Below are 16,755 nucleotides of genomic sequence, written 5' to 3' on the forward strand. Positions count from 1 at the left end.
TCCTCCCAACTTAAGACAAACATCTGGTGGCTTAAAACAAAGGCCTGGCCTGTCTGTGCTCCTCCCCCAGGCCCCCAAATGATAGGCGTGCTCCAACGAGTTCAAGACCAGATCAGAATCTGTTTACACCAAAGTTGTGGGCCTATCAGCCACCCTGTCTTTGTTGAAACTGACCAACCCTAAATAGGGGAGGAAGGCCCCCTCATTCCCCTCAAACCTCCAACCTTTTATGAGGCTGGATTTTCAGATTCCCGAATCCTGTTAGAACATCTTTTTGGCATGGTGCATGTGTGCGTGCGTGTGGTGTGTGTGTGTGTGTGTGTGTGTGTTGCGTGTGATTCTTTACAGATGATGAAAGCTTTCTTCATCACCTGAATCTATTTTCTGTGTTTGAGATTTTTCCCTGCTGCTGTCAAGCACAATATTTTCCCTGCCTTTTAATTCTTTAACCGTCAGAGAAAACAAAACCAATCAAGACCTCTAAATGGTAACAGAGATGGGGAATCTCTTTAATTTAGGAATATTTGCATACTGTATTAGTCAGAGTTATTTAGAGGAACAGAACTAATGGAATGAATACATACACACATATGTATTCAGTACACACACACACACACACACACACACACACACACACACACACGTAGAGCAAAGGATTTAACACATGTTAACTACTCAATGGCCCCATCCATAGTGGAAGGAAAGAAGAGAAAGGACAAGTGAACAGCGCTGACAGGAGAGGAGATGGTTGGGATGGAAGGATGTGGTAATGGACTCCCTTTATAGCATATGTAATTAGCAACCATCGTGTCATAAGGAGTTTGAGTGAGAGGAAGCAACTGTGAGGAAGAACCAGGGTCTTCTCTCCTGCAGATAAGGCACTTGATGAAGTCTTACCTTGCCTGCCTGGCTGGTCCAACACATGTTCTACCTCTAGCCTCCGCTGCTTTTCATCAATTCCTTCTTAATTATGCAAATTCTCCCTGGGGAATGAGATATGTTGGGAACAGACCCAGCCCTAAAACGACTGTGTCCTCAGCGTCAAAGACCAGCCTAACCAGCTGACTATCCGACCTGCCACAGACTTCTTTGCTATCATGAGGTACTGTTCTGTATGCTCAGACCTATCACAGCCGTGGCTTCTAGAGCCCTTCAGCCATGCTCCAAGGAACATACCTACCCAACTCCAGTTTGGGCTGGCACTAGCTTCATCCTGGCTGGGTCCAAGTAGGTAGTCCTTTCAGTGAGGACCACGGTAGCTTTAGAAATTAGTTGTCCTTTGGAAGCCTTGGGAAATGGGATCAACAATACTCCTTCCCCTATCGGATATCTGTAAAACGTTGTGCTATTTACACATAACCTCTATGATTCCGCTACACACTTAAATCATCTCTGGATACTTAAAACACACACTTCAACATAAATTCCACGTTAAGGTTAGTATGCTGTGTTGTTCAAAGGATGATGGCACGGAAAGGTCTGAACGCGTTCCATATGGACATAATTCTTCAACCCCTACATTTTTAATCTAAGGTTGGATGAATCCATAGATAAGGAGCCAATAAAATGGGATTGGGTATGGTGCTGTATTTTTGGCAGTGACCACAGGTCATAGCTCACTATTGGGCCACTTCTCTCTTTCTCTCAGCCGCCAGTCTTCTCTTTCAGAGTGCCTCACCAGCCAGTGCTGATTCTGGGGCAGCAACATTTCCCCTTGGTCTTTTTGTCGAGAAGGGATGACTCAACAAGGGCTTAAGGGAGGGAGTTCTGGGAATCCATGTAAATGCAGACCTTCCCTTTTTTAAATTTTTTTGTCAACTCAGTGAATCAACAGGTGTAGGCTCCTTACCGTGTGTCAGGACAGCACACTGCCTTGTCCTTTACACACCTGAAGACTCCATTCCTCATGGAGGCCGCTGATGGAGACAAGAGACTTCCTCCTATTGGTTTCCAGGGCATCTAGAGATGAGCGAGGTCACTGATGAAGTAGGAGACTTGTTTTGGTTAGAAGAGAATGTGTCTAGCTGGACGGAACTTGAATTGAGTTCCTCCTTGGGCTCCAGCACACTCAGTCCCAGTGACTCATCCCTGTTTCTCCTTTGGAGCCAGCATATCCTTCCTTCTTTTTGGCTCCGTGGAGTGTAGTTTTGCATATGTCTATCAGGGCTGCTCTCTTGATTCTGACTCACAGACCTCCTCTTCACCCTGGACCGGAGGGAGGGATACCCGGAACATTCCATCGAGTTGATTTCAGCAATCACCATAGCCTCACCCACAGGGCACTAGTACATGACCGCTGTTGGCTTGCCACCTCTCCTTTCACAAGCACATCCTAAGAAAAGGCAGGTTTCCTGGGAACTGCGGAAGTGACACCTTCTCAGAGGCCTGAGCATTTCCCCACCTGGGACCCAGATGGCTACAGAACAGTGAGCAACCGTAAGCAGGGGGAATCTCGATGCCAGAAAGGGAGCTGGCTCTGGGGCTTCTGAACCGTGGGGAACCTTCATAGAACAAAGAGTATTTCCTTCATCACAGCCACATACATAGTGGAAAGGGGCTACTAAAGGCTTGTGAAGAGCCCCAGGAAGGGGCTAGCTGTGGGAAAGGAATGGGTCCCTGTTTCATGGGTTGTTCCCACAAATCTCCATACATAATGTCCCTCTAAGGAACAGGAAAAGGCTGGATTGAGTCAAAGGCCGCATTGAGTTCTGCTGATTCAGATGACAATCCAAACGAGATGATGAAAGTCTGGGTCATCATCTGGCCTCTGAGTCATCATGGAACCCCAGGATGAAATGCTTAGCTTTCATCCCATCCTCCTCTGATTTTGAGCAGAGTCAATGGCATCTATCTCTAGCTGTTTCCGAGGGACACGGCAGCAGCAAGCACGTAAGCAGCGGTATGGTCAAAAATCAAGGACTTCTGCTCCGTCACGAGAAGACTGGCAAGGACCAAGCGTGGGAAGAAATTTCCCCTCCAGCTGCTAGCCTCTGGGTTAGGATCTTGGTTCTGTGGCTCTGCTTGGAGAGGTGGGCAGACTCCAAAAGGAAATGAACCACTTCCGGGAGAGCTGGCCACCTGGACGGGCCAAGGACTCAGCTGGGAAATCCCCCTGGGTGGGGGAATTCTCTGGGAGTCTTTCAATTCGTGGAAACGCCTTCCCGACGGCATAAGGTGAGGGAGAACCCAGAGAAACCAGAGAGAGCAAGAGAAAGGTAATGTGGGTAGAGAAAAGGAAAAGGAAGTTGCTGGCGAGTTGGAGGCTCAGGGACAAACTCCCGTTAAAATGCTAGTTGACCATTTCCAAATGGCCTCGGCTTCCTGCAGGAAAACAACAGTGACAAGGAACAAAGCCATGAGCTAGACACAGCAATTCTCAAGAGATACTTCAGGTAAAGTGATGATAAGAAAAAAAAGGGGCGGGGATTCTTCTTTACGGATCTCCGTTATGGTGAGGGTAGAGAGGCTCAGAATGGCTCAATAACTTTCACTGTAAGTTAAGACTGACTGAATCCATTTGCAGATAGCTTATCCTGGCCCCCGCCATTTTCCCCAAGACAGGGCCTTGGAGGTGACTACAAACACAGGCCATGCCCATTCAGATGCCCCCTAAACACTACCGAAAGAGAAGGCAGCATCAGAGAACTAGGCCCTGCCTCCCTGCCTAGAATCCCTGGGAAGGCACCCTCCTGCACCGATGGGACCCCTCTGGGGCTGGCTGATGCATGACAAGTGTCATCATGTTCACTTCCTCTCCAGGGTGGAGCACAGCAGCTGACAAAGGAGGAAACCTTTAACTTCAACTCAAGGCCAGGCTTCCATAAAAACAGCTGCAGTGGTTAAATTTAACAGAAAAATAAATTTCTGAATTCCCAAACTTGACAATAATGCAACATCATGAAATTTTATACATTTAAAAAAAAACCTTATTTTTAAATATTTATTTATATAAGAAGTGTTTTGCCTGTGTATTAGTCAGGATTCTCTAGAATAATAGAGCATATAGAATAAGAACAGATAGATAGATAGATAGATAGATAGATAGATAGATAGATAGATAGATAGATAAAGGGATTTATGAGAATGACTTACAGGCTGTGGTCCAGTTAGTTCAATAATGGCTGCCTATGAAAGGAAGATCAAAGAATTCAGTAATGGCTCAGTCCGTGAAGTTAGCTGTCTTTGCAGGCCTTCAGTATGTGCTGGAATCCCCAAAAAGTCAGCACTAATGCCAGTGAAGGAACGAATTTGTTATGAGGTGAGGGCAAGCAGGCCAAGAGCGAAAGCTTCCTTCTTCCGTGTTCTATAGGGTCCCAGCAGAAGGCATGGCAGAGATGAGAGGTGGGTTTTCCCACCTCAATGATTCAGATTAGAAGTTGATCTCTCCACTTCAAATTAAGCAAAAAAAAAAAAAAAACAAAAAACAAAAAACAAAAAAACAAACAAACCCCACACAGCTGTGTCCCATCATTGGGTTTTAGTTAATTCCAGACATAGTCAACCTGACAACCAGGAATAGCCATCACAGCATGTACATGTCTATGTATGTGCACCACATGCATGTCTGATACCTGAAGAAGTCAAAAGAAGGTATCCTATCCCCAGGAAGTGGAGCTGCAAATGGTCGTAATCCGCTATGTACATGCTACGAACCAACCGCAGATCCCATTTAGGAACAGTAGGTGTTCCTCTCACCAGCCCCTGGAGTTGTATTCACGATAAAAATCCTTCAGTATTTATGACAGGAAAGTGTCACTGCTAGAAAGACAGAAGTTATACTTCTAAAACAGTCTTAAGAGGGCAGTGAAACTGGAGAAAATATAAGCAATTACTTTCTAGTGTAACTTCCAGACTGATTTTTTTTTTTTTTTAGGGCAGAATGATTATAAAAGCCAGGCACATCCACATGATTACGAGTAAGTGATTTGTGAGATAGAAAACTATAAAAGCTGTACTTTTGGTTATAAATAGCTGTAAGTAAGCCCAGTGCTTGGGCAGAAATGCTGATCAAAGTCTGGAAATTGGCCTTGGGTGCTTTTGACAACCCCTTTTTATTGCCATCCTGAGGCTCTTGGCTCACTACCTCCCTGGCTTCCTCTTACCCTACTCCCTGAAGAGATTCATGGAAGACATGGCGGTCACCGTGGAGGCCAACAATAATAAAAACAAAGAATATGGAGGTGTGAAGACCAGCGAGACAAAAACCTTTGCTAGGAAGGTAAATTATTTTGGGTGTCATTTATTTAAAAAGAAAACAAAAACCTATCTGTGGTATGGAACAGGAAACTGAAAACACTTTTATCATTTCTATGACTGTCTCTTATGTAGGCCACCAGAAATTCCACCCACCCACCCAATACAAAATCTATGAAATTAAGACAAAAAGGACTGGTTTTGCTGGTTTACCCAGAGAAACTGGAATGCTCTATGCAAGTACAAAGTACTGTATAAAGCCCTAGAAGGCTCGGCTAACACACACACACTGGATGCCTATTCTACTCTTATGTGTTTACCAGGAGAAAAAAAGGCATATGTCTAATTAAACGTGTGTGTGTGTGTGTGTGTGTGTGTGTGTGTGTGTGTGTGTGTGTGTGCAAGCTCCTGGCCATCTTACATATTGAAACATTAAACTGGAAGCAACACGGCTCATTAAAAGATGGTGATCATGGTTATTATCAACCGTAGTTACATACAATGTTACATACAAGAACATATTTTGAATGTTTTCTCCATAAGGAAATAATAAATGTTTAATGAGATACATTTCCTTCATCTCATTTGATCCCTGCACATGTGCACATCTATCAGGCAACTCATGTTAACCCAGCAATGGGCACAATTTTGATGTTTCACCAGCTTAAAAAAGAAAAACTTAACGAACACTGCCAACCGTGGTGTGCTCATACAATGGCATGTCACTTGGTAGTTGAAAGGAATAAGCTATGGGCACACATAATAATGTGTGGTAGTACACATCGGGCCTCTACATCTTCAAGCTCAATAGAGTCCGGTGCTAAGAAGAGGAAATGGGCATAGCTCCCATTCCTAGCCATCAATTCATTTTCTTCAATAGCGTCTCACTGGATAAGTAAACCACATTTAAGAGCAGGCCCTCCCTACCTCCGTGCCCAGCAGTAGATGGTTAACACACAAGACTCGATGGTGTTTTTCATTTTTTGTTTGCTTGTTTCATATTGCTTTGTCAGAACACCTTTTATCTTAGGGGTCTTTTGCTTGTTTTTTATATTTCCCAATTTTGTATTTTATGGGTTTTGTGTGTGTGTGTGTGTGTGTGTGTGTGTGTGTGTGTGTGTTTCTTGGTGTCCTTTCATTGCTTTTCTTTCCTTCCATCATCTTTCTGTCTGTCTTTATTCTGGTTTGTTTTCTAGAGAAAGACTATGGTGGGGAAATTGGATGGTTGGGGAGAGGCGGAAGGGAGACCCATAATCAGATTCATATTGTATGAATTTTCAATTAAAGATAACAGTAAAAGAAACTATGTCACATAAATGTGCACAGAAATTGCAATCATTTTGCCAAATCCAGATACCCATCAATGGTGGCATGAGCAATGCATTTTGTACTGAGAATATTGAGGTCACGTGGTACCCAACTGAAAGTGTCTTAGGGGTGTCAAAAGGATTTCGGAAAACTTGCCAAGATTATTACAGCTCTTAATAAATAAACAAAGCCACAATCCCTACCAACCCAAAACGCAATGACTGCTAAGGCTTTAGAGAACATCAGATCGTGATCTCATTATGATGCGTGATTGCTGAATGGAAGACATGACCTCCAGGATTAGCATGTTCCACAAACATGAGTGGAGATAAATTCCCTTAGGAGTCTTCTGGATGCACGAAGTGGTTAAACAGTTAAGATTCGCGTATTTTACCTCATGACTGGTTTTTGCTTGGTGCTATTGCTGTTTCTAGTTCAATTCCTGGAACTCACCTAAAAGCTTGGATTTAGAGGCAGGCATCCATTATCCCATTCCTCCTACAGCAAGAAGGGAGATGCAGACAAGAGAATTATCTAGACGCTTGTGAACCAGCTAGTCTGGTAGTACCCTGCTCCGTGTCAGAAACAAGACCTTGCCGCAACAAAATAGGCAAGCTTCCCATAGACTGTCCTCTGGTCTCCTTGTGTGCACTTACCCTCTCTCAAGATCTCAGAAGTTGTCAAGCATTGGTGTTGCTAACTAGACTCCAGAGATGAGCTTTAAGGCCTTCTTAACCAGCGGGCTCTGGTCCCTTTTGGGGGTCTCCAGCTCTTGGTGCATGCGTGCGTGCGTGCGTGCATGCGCATGCGCTGGGCCAGCCCAGCCTTTATTGTCTTCACTTCCCCTGACCTTTCTGGAGGATGGTAGCTGGGAAGAACCAGCAGCTGCAATCTTATCCTGCTAAGGCCTGAGAGAGGGAGTCCACCTCCGGATGCAGAGAAAATTGTCATTCTCAGCCAAAACAAACACTTTCCCATCTGGGAAGCCCACTGAGTGACAAGTAGCTTTTGATGTAATCACTGCCCCAGAGAGCTATTTATTTGGGAGCCAGGGGAGGGGGAAGAAGGAGCTTGTGTGCAGGGGACTGAGCTCTCATATCCTTACTTCTGGCAACACGATCCCAGAGCCCTGGGCTGAAGAGATTATTCTGATTACTCTGGTACCTCCAAGTGGTTTCTGAAACCACACTCTTCCTGCCATAGATCTCACGTGGCTTATGGGGGCCCCAATGGGATGATATGCTTGGGGTTTAGCTCATTTTGACAAGACCCGAAGACCGGAAATGGGAGAGAAAGCAGTTAGTCTGAAGTCAGCCAACTGCAGTTTAAAAGCACTGGGACTGTCATCCGAGTCCTGAGTCCCAGGAAGCCAGAGAAAACCAAATTCCTGTTGTAAAAACACAACAGTGGGAGGCAGCCCTGAAAGAAAGCACTGTGAGACCCTGGCAAGACATAAGGTGTATCTCTAAATGCAAATCTAAATTTGGGGAAACTCACACATGGATTTTTTCTTTTCTTTTCTGGAATTGGGATCGTATTCCTTTATAATGACAATATTTAAAGGGTGTTTTTGTTTGTTTGTTTGTTTTTGTCTCTGTCCTGTCCAGCATGCCTCTCAGCATAGAGTTGCACGTTCTAAACCCACTCAGGTTTAGTGGCACCAGGCTGGTTATATTTGGGACAGTCTGAGCATAAATATGAACATCCAGCAAGTTAGCATAGTAATAACACTAAGATTTGTAGAGAAAAATCTCATGGTGTAGATCACAAAGCAGTCAGCTTAGGAAGCACAAGGACTTTTGTGCTCTCCCTCCCTCCCTCCCTTCTTCCCTCCCTCCCTTCTTCCCTCCCTCACTCCCCCCTCCTCCTCTTCCTCCTTCTTCCTCTCTCCCCCTCTCCCCTCTCTCCTCCCTCTCTCCCTCTCTCTCCCTCCCCCACCTCTCTCCCTCCCTCTCTCCCTGTCCAGATAGCCTGTTTGGTAGGCAGCGAAACTGGGCATCCCGTACATGCCTGTCCAAGAACCCACATGGTCTCCCATCCTACTTAAGTCAAGTACAGAGAAGCCCGGTGGGCAGAGATTCCTCCAGAAGTTGACTGTGGCGTCACTGCAGCTTGAATTCAAGCGTGCTGCCAAGGGTGTGAGGAATATAGAAGCAGAGCTTGGTATAGGGGCTGGCAGGGCTGAACTAGGTAGGTAGTTCACCCAGTCCACAAGGCTATCCTGGGTTCCAGAACAGGAAGATGGCACTGTGGCACAGAAGGGGCTGCGGTGGAAGAGCTGGTCCAAGACAGAAGTTTCTTCCTTCAAGGTACCAGAGAGAGCATCACCAGGGCAATTAGAGTCACTCAGCTGGAAATGGTTCTGTTAAAAGCAGTGTGTGAACCGGGCATGGTATAGCATTTCTGTTTTTGTTGCTTAGGAACTGAGGCACGAGACCATGAGTTCAAGGGCAGCCTGGGCTGTATAATAGGACTTTTCCCTTTCAAAAAGAAGCTCCCATGGGTATGTTGTCATCTCTCTGTTCATCTCATTGCTATTTGCTTCAGAAAGACAGATATTTGCATGGCATGCCCAACAAAATGCAAAATGCTCGTTTGAGCGTAATGTTTTGTTGTTATTTCTCAATACGGTCTTCTCTTATAGTCTAGACTGGCTTTGAACTCATTCATGGTCCTCTTGTCTTAACCTCCCAGATGCTAGGGTTTCAGGTGTGTACCATCATGCCTGGTGGAATTTAGTTTTTAACATCGCTGATGGAGCCCTGTCATGTCGTCCTTATAGTGGAAGCTGGACTAAGACAAGAAGAATAAGAAGCAACTTTAGCCGGAGGGCAGAGGTTCATGGGTCCTGGGCCAGTGTCCTGTCTTATTTGTCAGAAACGATGATGATGCTCTACTGTGGTTGAAAGGACAATGAATCTGAATACTGCAGACCTCTGCTCTGACTGAACTCTGTCACTTGATCAGTCACAGGACTCACTGTCAATTCAATTTCTCTGGGGCTCGGTTTTCCTGCTGCCCTGTAGGGATGTTGTCTGACCCAAGAGGGCTGCAGGGACACAAAACATGTGAAAGCTCCCTGCTCACTGTGGACCTGGTATGGCCTGCGGGGAATCATTTGGTTATCAGTTATCATCTGTAAGCCGTGCTGCCATCAGAGATGGCCTAACGTATTTGTGATGGGTTGAATCTGAATGCCCTTCTCAGACTCAGGTTTTGAGCTCTGGATCCTCAACCCTTTGAAGCCTGTGGGACTTAGGAGGTGCAACCAGGCTGGCAGAGGTTAGTCACTAATGGGCCTTCGAAGGCCACACCTGATGCCACTTCTGGGCCTGGTTGATCTGTCGCTATGGGAGGAGTGGCAGGCAGCTCCTATGCCTTCCTTTCTTTCATGCCAGACGGAAACTTGTCTGAAAAGGCAAACCCACTTCCACCTAACTTATTTTTGATGTAATGATGAGAAAAGTGGCATTTACTTAGCACCTACTGTATACAATGCAAGAGGCTAGGGAACTGGGAAGGTTTAGGACCTGATCACGCTGTCAAATGGCTTAGCGTCTACTTAATGAAGTGTTCTGTTTATGGCAGAGCAAAAGGAGATGTCTCCCAGATCAAGAATAATCCAGAAGTGAGGAGAATTCAGAGAGAGAAGAAAGCTTTAGCTAGCACGAGCCAGGATGACTTGAACTGAATGCTGAAGGAAGGCCAAGACCCTGAGGTCCTCTACCAGTGAACATTTAATCCCAGATATGGTACATTGGCACCTAGCTTAGCAGAGGGTGGAAGGCACCCATCCAGACTCTCGGCTTGAATGCACCCTTCCTTATCCACCTAACCTTTGAAAATGTTGATTTTCTGTTAAACTCCAGCCTACCCGCCCAGATTTCTCCACGAAGCGGAGGAATGTCGTAAGAAGGTAGAATAATATTTCAAATACTGAGACTCGTTTAAGTCTTCTGGGACAGACAGGCGGGTAAGCAAAGAGGCTATTATTATACCATTCATAATTTTCCAATGTTTACCTCAGGCACCACAGTAAAACCTCTTCTCCTACCACCACAGTAGGTCACCCATATTAATGAATTCCTGTTTTGGTTTGCAGACCACAGGGGTACTTGAGTGAAAGCTAGACTGCCGACGTGAATGTCAGACCGTTTTCTGATCGTCAAAGGGAGTGGGATCCTCTTACAGACACACAGACACCACACAGAGCCCTGTCTTGTAGCATTCTTTCTCAGGGCTCTCGCCAGCTCTCAGCAGCACCACTCTCGGAATATTAAGTGTCTCTCTGCCTCCCTTTTTGCCCCTTCAGAGAACTGTCCACAAAAGAGAAATTCCAGACCTCACAGGGTCTGGCCCCTGGAATGTGATAATACCCCCCAGCAGAGCAATACCCCCCACCCCACCCCCCCACCCCCCCACCCCCCCCACCCCCCCACCCCCTACCCCCCCACCCCCGGCCTGCGCCCCAGTATAAAGCTCCTTTGTAGGGACACTTAGAAGCTGGGTGTTGCTTAGAAATGGTTAGCCTACCAAAAAGACACAAACAGCCTCCGTCCCGTCCCCCCCCCCCCCAACAATGCTCTTGGTTTTTTGTCATTCCAATGCTGTCCCCAGTGGGCTATTGCCTTTTCAGAATGGAGACAAAAGGGACTGTGGGGTGATAAGCCAGAGCCCAGCAGCTGGCCCAGGTCTTGGCTGCTATCAAATGTGTGATTCATAGCTGGGAGGAGCCTGCCAGGACCAGCTGCAGGGGCTCAGCGAGCACTGGCTGAGAAGGGCTCCTCGTGGTGCCCTTTGCTGTGTGCACTCCCACCTCACATCCCTCTCCCGAAGACTGTCTCCACAGGGAACCATTCCACTGGTCCACACCAGCTAGCTTCATTCTATCCAAATTCAGTCAGGTGCTTGAAATGGCCCATGACTCACAGGCAGAGTCGGCCAGAACTAACAGCACCACACTTTTTTCGTGTGTGTGTGTGTGTGTGTGTGTGTGTGTGTGTGTGTGTGTGTGTGTGTGTAAGAATCTAGTCCAAGTTCCAGAAACGATTTCGATGAGTCCAGTCCTTGCTGCTGTGTTCACCAAAGCTCTCTAAAGTCCTGGGGAGAAATCACCACAGTGGAGCCACGGAAAAGCCAGGGCATGGGGTCATACAGCCCCCGTTCTTCCTTAGACACCATCCTGGAAGATACTGCTCAAGTATTTCCCCCTGAGGACTGGCTGTGGTCTTTTGAGTTGGGTTTGCTGCTGAAGATCAAAGGCAGATTTTTGAAATGGAGGTTCAAATGCAAACACTAGCGGTGTTGCTCCAGGCACTAATACTGGGTTCAGGGTGAATTTTATCATTGGGCTCAGGAGCCCGCTGCCAACATCAATTGTGGTTTAGGGTACACTGGAAGATTTCTGCATGGGAAGAAAACAATCTTTAATTTCCCGAGGGAATAGAATGGGTTGTCCTGAGACCTAACCCAAGAGGCAAGACTGGACGAGACACTTAAAGATTTGCTGAGCTGAGCCATACTGTTCTAAGCTTTCGAAGGGTGGGAGGGCTGCTGAAACTTATTCTGAGAGAATGGAGAGATGGCTCTGTCTGGACTTTTCCTATTGAGGATCCTGTGACAGAAGAAGAGCCAAATGTACACAAGTTATCTTTCCGTGGCCCTGAGGTCCCCTTTGTGAGTGCACCGGTCGTTGGGTGCTCAAATTCTTTATATAAAGCAGAATCCTATTTGCGTATAATCTGTACAACCTTCTTTGTCTTATACAACATTAGACTGCCTATGATGCCTAATACAGTGTTGTTTCACAACACCGTTTAGTGACTAATGGCGAGAAAATGTCAGTGTGTGTTCAGTACCGGTGTGACTCTCCCCCCCCCCCCCAATACTCACAATCTCTGGTTGGTGATTTTGCTCATGCAGAAGCCACGGTTGTGGAGGGCTGGCTTCTGGCATCCGGCTCATCTGTGCATGTTGGTATTCTGTCTAAGCTCCACTCCCACAGCTATCTGGGAACAGCCAGGTAAGCTCTGCCCCACAATAATGTAGGGAGGATGAAGCAGAGACTGGCCAGGAACAGAAGGAAGGAGGGATGGGTTGGAAGCATGATGGGAAGATACTTTTCATTGCCATCTCTTATTTTATGTTTCTAAAGCGTACTAAAAAACAAAAACAAGAAGTGGAGGGGAGGGGAGGAGAGAACACCTCATTATTCCTTTAGTAAAACCCAGGTACTGTCAGGACATAAGAGAGAAGGCGCTGCTCTAGGCTAAGGAACAGCAGAGGGCTTGCTGGGCATGCCCAACCCTAAACTCTACCTTCAGTGCCACAGAGGGGCAAATTCTTAGTCCTTCAATCTTCAGGGAGTCTACGGACTTCCAGCTTTGAAACTGAACTCTCCACAATCTAGTAAGGAGAAGCAGGCATAGCTTCCCCGTTCCTGTAGACGTGTAGGAAACGTAAAGACAGACAAATCTGTTTACGATCCCCGGGAAATGTCAGGCAGACACTGCCTTTCAGGACTGTGGACAGTCACGGGGCTGGATGCAAACATGTGGGGATGTGGCCCTTTGTCTTTCGTCTTGGATTCTCACTTCCTTCCTTCTCCATGTTCAACTCTCTCCACCTGTCTCTACTCCTGGTGACCTCTGAGATGACAGGGTGGTGTCTAGGAAGCCCCCCACCCCAACCTTTTAACTTGAATCAATGAAATCCTTCATAAGCTAATGTGGAATTTTTTTCCTGGGAACCTGAATCCCGAGCTTCCTTCTAACACCTTTCCGGGATGTAAGTTCCATTCTCCAGATTACATTTTACTATACACTGGCTACCCCTTTGCCTGTATTAATTTGCACTGGAACAAAGGAGAGAAGCTTAACTTGACATTCACCCTCAGTACCCTTAGCCCCAGATAGCTCATTAATCTTTGGGTTTGGGTGCAGATATTTTGGACGCGTGCGTGTGTATGTACGCGCGCGCATGTGTGTATGGGTTTGCATGAATATACTTGTGTGTGTGTGTGTGTGTGTCTGTCCGTCTGTCCATCTGTCTTGGTGTGTGTACATGTTAGAGTGTGTAGAGGCTAGAGTCAGGTGTCATTTCTCCGAGGCTGTCCACCTTGAGACAAGGCTTCTTGCTGGCCTGGAATTCACCAAGTTGGTCAGCATGCTTCAAGGCTCTGCATTTTGTTACTTCCCTAGCACAAATGCACACTATCATGCCTAGCTTTTATCCTTTTGTAATAATATTCTATTAATTCTTTGAGACTTGCAAACAACACATTTTCATCTTATTCATCTCCTTCCCCCAAGTCCTACTGGATTAACCATCACCTCCTCTTCATTTGACCTCCCTCTGACTTTGTTCTCTCTCTCTCTCTCTCTCTCTCTCTCTCTCTCTCTCTCTCTCTCTCTCTCTCTCTCTCTCTCTCTCTCTCTCTCTCTGCCTTAGTGAGTTCAATTTGTGTTGCTCCAATACTCCTGGATGTGGGGCTTACCCTGGAATGTAGATGACTTACCAGGGGTCACTCATACCTTAAAGAAAATGGGGTCACCCTCATCTTTCCAGCAGGTATCCAATGTCTGTAGGTCCTCAGTTTGGGGTAGGACTTCTTGACTATCTTCCTCTCTCTGTGCTGGGTTTTTTTCAGGCTTGAGTTCACACAGGCTACCCCACTGTGAGTTTGTATATGCGACTTCCCCTATAGAGTCCAGAAAACACTGTTTCTTTGTAGTTACCCAGCATCGCTGACTCTTATAACTCTCCATTTCCTCTTCTGTGATGGTTCCTGAGGAACGGGAGGAGGAGGGGGTATGTTGTCTCCTTTAGGGCTGAGCTCTCTGCATCTCTAATTCTCTGCATGCTGACCAGTTGTGGGTCTCTGAGTTAATTGCTGTCAGCTGCTAACAGACATTTCTCTGATGAGATTCAGAGACGAATTAATCTATAGGAAGAGCAATAAGTCAGTAGGAGTTGTTTTAATACTATGTCCCCTGAGCAGAATCAATTCTAGGGTTCTCCCCTGGGTCTCATGATCCATCTAGCCTCAGGTTTTCCGCCCTGAACACGGTGCTAGCTTTTGACTCCATCTCATGGAGCAGGCCTTAAATTCAGCCAGAAACGGGTTGGCTACTAAGCTAGAACTAATTCAACTGTTGCCAGACCAGTCATTACTGTGGCTCACAGGGTTCCCAGCTGCTAAGACTGATATTGACTTTCCTTCTCTTATTTCACCCACAGCATCTTCTGACACCATAAAAGCTAGCCGGTAGGGATGAAGCTTCCAGATCGGGACGCGCTTGATTTCTCCATGTTTTAGAATGCAAGTGTGTGGTGTCTTTGGTAAAAGGGTCTTACTGTTGGTATCAGGAATTGCCTTTGCCTCCAGCAGTGACACCACCTCGGCACCTGGTCACTGTTGCCATGGCAACGGCCATACATTCCAGTATACTTAGTTCCCACCTTCACCTGGGAGCAGTTACTTACGTCATATTCCAAATAAAGGGTAGATATTTTATGCCCCCACCCCGCCCTCTCTCTCGTCCCTCTCCCTTGTCTTTTTCTCTCATTAAAACCTCTCCACATGGAACCATGTTGACTTGGTGTGATTTGTCCGGATTCAAGCCGAGATTTCTACCCCAACACTTACGGTTTAATTCTGGGAGATAACCGAGGTCAATGACAACAGCTCGTATTGTTTGGCGGTATTTGGGATCTCACTGTCCAACAACTCAAAAAGAGGTTGGCTGTTCCTGGTACTGGGTCTTGTGTTTGCTAGCACACATGGTGTCTAAATGGGGAGGGATAACTCACACAAAGGCCTTTGAAAAAGCCAGATGGGAACCGACTACTACTTACTGTAAAAGCTTCCTAACACATGCATACACATGATGAGCATTTTATTTTTTTTTGACCCAATTGGTAAGATATAATTGCCCACCTAAACATACAAAGCCCAGTACCATCCATCCCTTAAGAACATTTGTAACAACCTGTAAAGGTACACCCACCATATTGTCCTGCCAATGACAAGCATTTATAAAAGCTAAAATGACATTATTCTATCATGGGGATGGATTCCCCGATGTGCCAGGCTTAATATATTTTTGTGTTTTTAGCATGGATTCTAGGGCTTAAACTCAAATCCTCATGCTGATGTGGCAAGCACTTTCCCAAATGACCGATTGCCTGTGACCCCACCATTGGGGATCTATTGGATCAATTCCATTCGAATCCTGTTTCCTTAAAAGCAGCAAGTAAATTAACATTAAAAGCTCTGACTTTAGTGAGATGTACGAGGTGTATCTTTAGATTTTGAGAGACTCGTAGATGCCAACAGTGTGAAGATGGCCTGACCAGCTTACTGACTGACTGGTATGTGTATGTTTTGGTGTGGGAGGTGGGGTGTGCTCACCTGTGGGTGTATGTGTATGGTGGCTAGTGGGTGACATGTGGTGTCTTCATCTAAGGCTCAGTGCCCCACAAAACCTGGAGCTCGCCAGTTCAGCTAGATTGGCTGCCAAGCATTTCCTGGGGGTTGCCTTACGTGCCCCAACCGAGCACTGACATTACAAACGTGTGCCGGCCTGCCTGGCTTTTACCTGGTTGGCGGAGATCCAAATTCAGCTCTTCTCATTTTCAGAGCAAGTACTTTATCTCCTGAGCCATCTCCCTGGAGCCCTGTTGGCAATGTGGTTAACTAAGGCACAGATTTCAGAGAAGTCATTAAAGTAACATGTATCTTCCCTCTTCCAAATCTTCACAATATTTTGTGCACATGTGTATACCACACGGGTTTTCTCCCACCCTTGGCTCTTGAATAAAACCAGTAAGTGTTATATAAAGTGGTAACTGTAGTTCTGTGGAGCCTGGGACTTTCGAAGCTAAGCCATGTGTTAACGGTAAACAAACAACCCCGAAGTGCCTATCTCGATTTTGGCAAGGGTGTTCAGTGTTCAGCTGTAAGGCCTTGGAACTCCCACAGAAGGAATTCGGGCGAAGAATAGAGATCCCACTTCTTAGCTCGGAACTAGGAAAGGTCCGTTAATGGCAAAAAAAATTACGTATGTGCAAAGGATATGGGGGCGACCTGACTCAAAACTGGAGAAGGAAAGTGGGTTTAAACACCAGTAGCTAGTTTTAAAGCCAAGACGAAAGAGAGATGCACGCGCACAGTAGAAGTGGTTTTAAAAACCCTGCCTTTGCAGTATGATTACTTTTTAAAAATGAGAGCGATTGAAATAGGAGCCAAGAGCC

The 16,755-nt window shown here is 46.1% G+C and overlaps 1 long non-coding RNA gene across 3 annotated transcripts in view; it reads right to left on the reverse strand.

The window, feature by feature from the left end:
* Positions 1 to 15,004, reverse strand: part of LOC120097451 (uncharacterized) — a 43,696-nt gene extending 28,692 nt beyond the window's left edge. The window contains exons 1-3 of one of the 3 annotated variants that reach the window (XR_005494855.2): positions 14,857 to 15,004; positions 14,034 to 14,443; positions 12,394 to 12,659 (exon numbers count right to left, since the gene is read on the reverse strand). This is a non-coding gene — a long non-coding RNA (uncharacterized LOC120097451). Of the gene's footprint in view, positions 1 to 11,087; positions 11,906 to 12,393; positions 12,660 to 14,033 lie in introns of those variants that run through there. The other 2 variants (XR_005494854.2, XR_010058415.1) reach the window with 2 other exon arrangements.
* Between the last annotated feature and the right edge of the window lie 1,751 nt (positions 15,005 to 16,755).

Source organism: Rattus norvegicus, chromosome 16 (assembly GCF_036323735.1).
Source record: "Rattus norvegicus strain BN/NHsdMcwi chromosome 16, GRCr8, whole genome shotgun sequence".
Classification (NCBI taxonomy): Eukaryota; Metazoa; Chordata; class Mammalia; order Rodentia; family Muridae; genus Rattus; species Rattus norvegicus.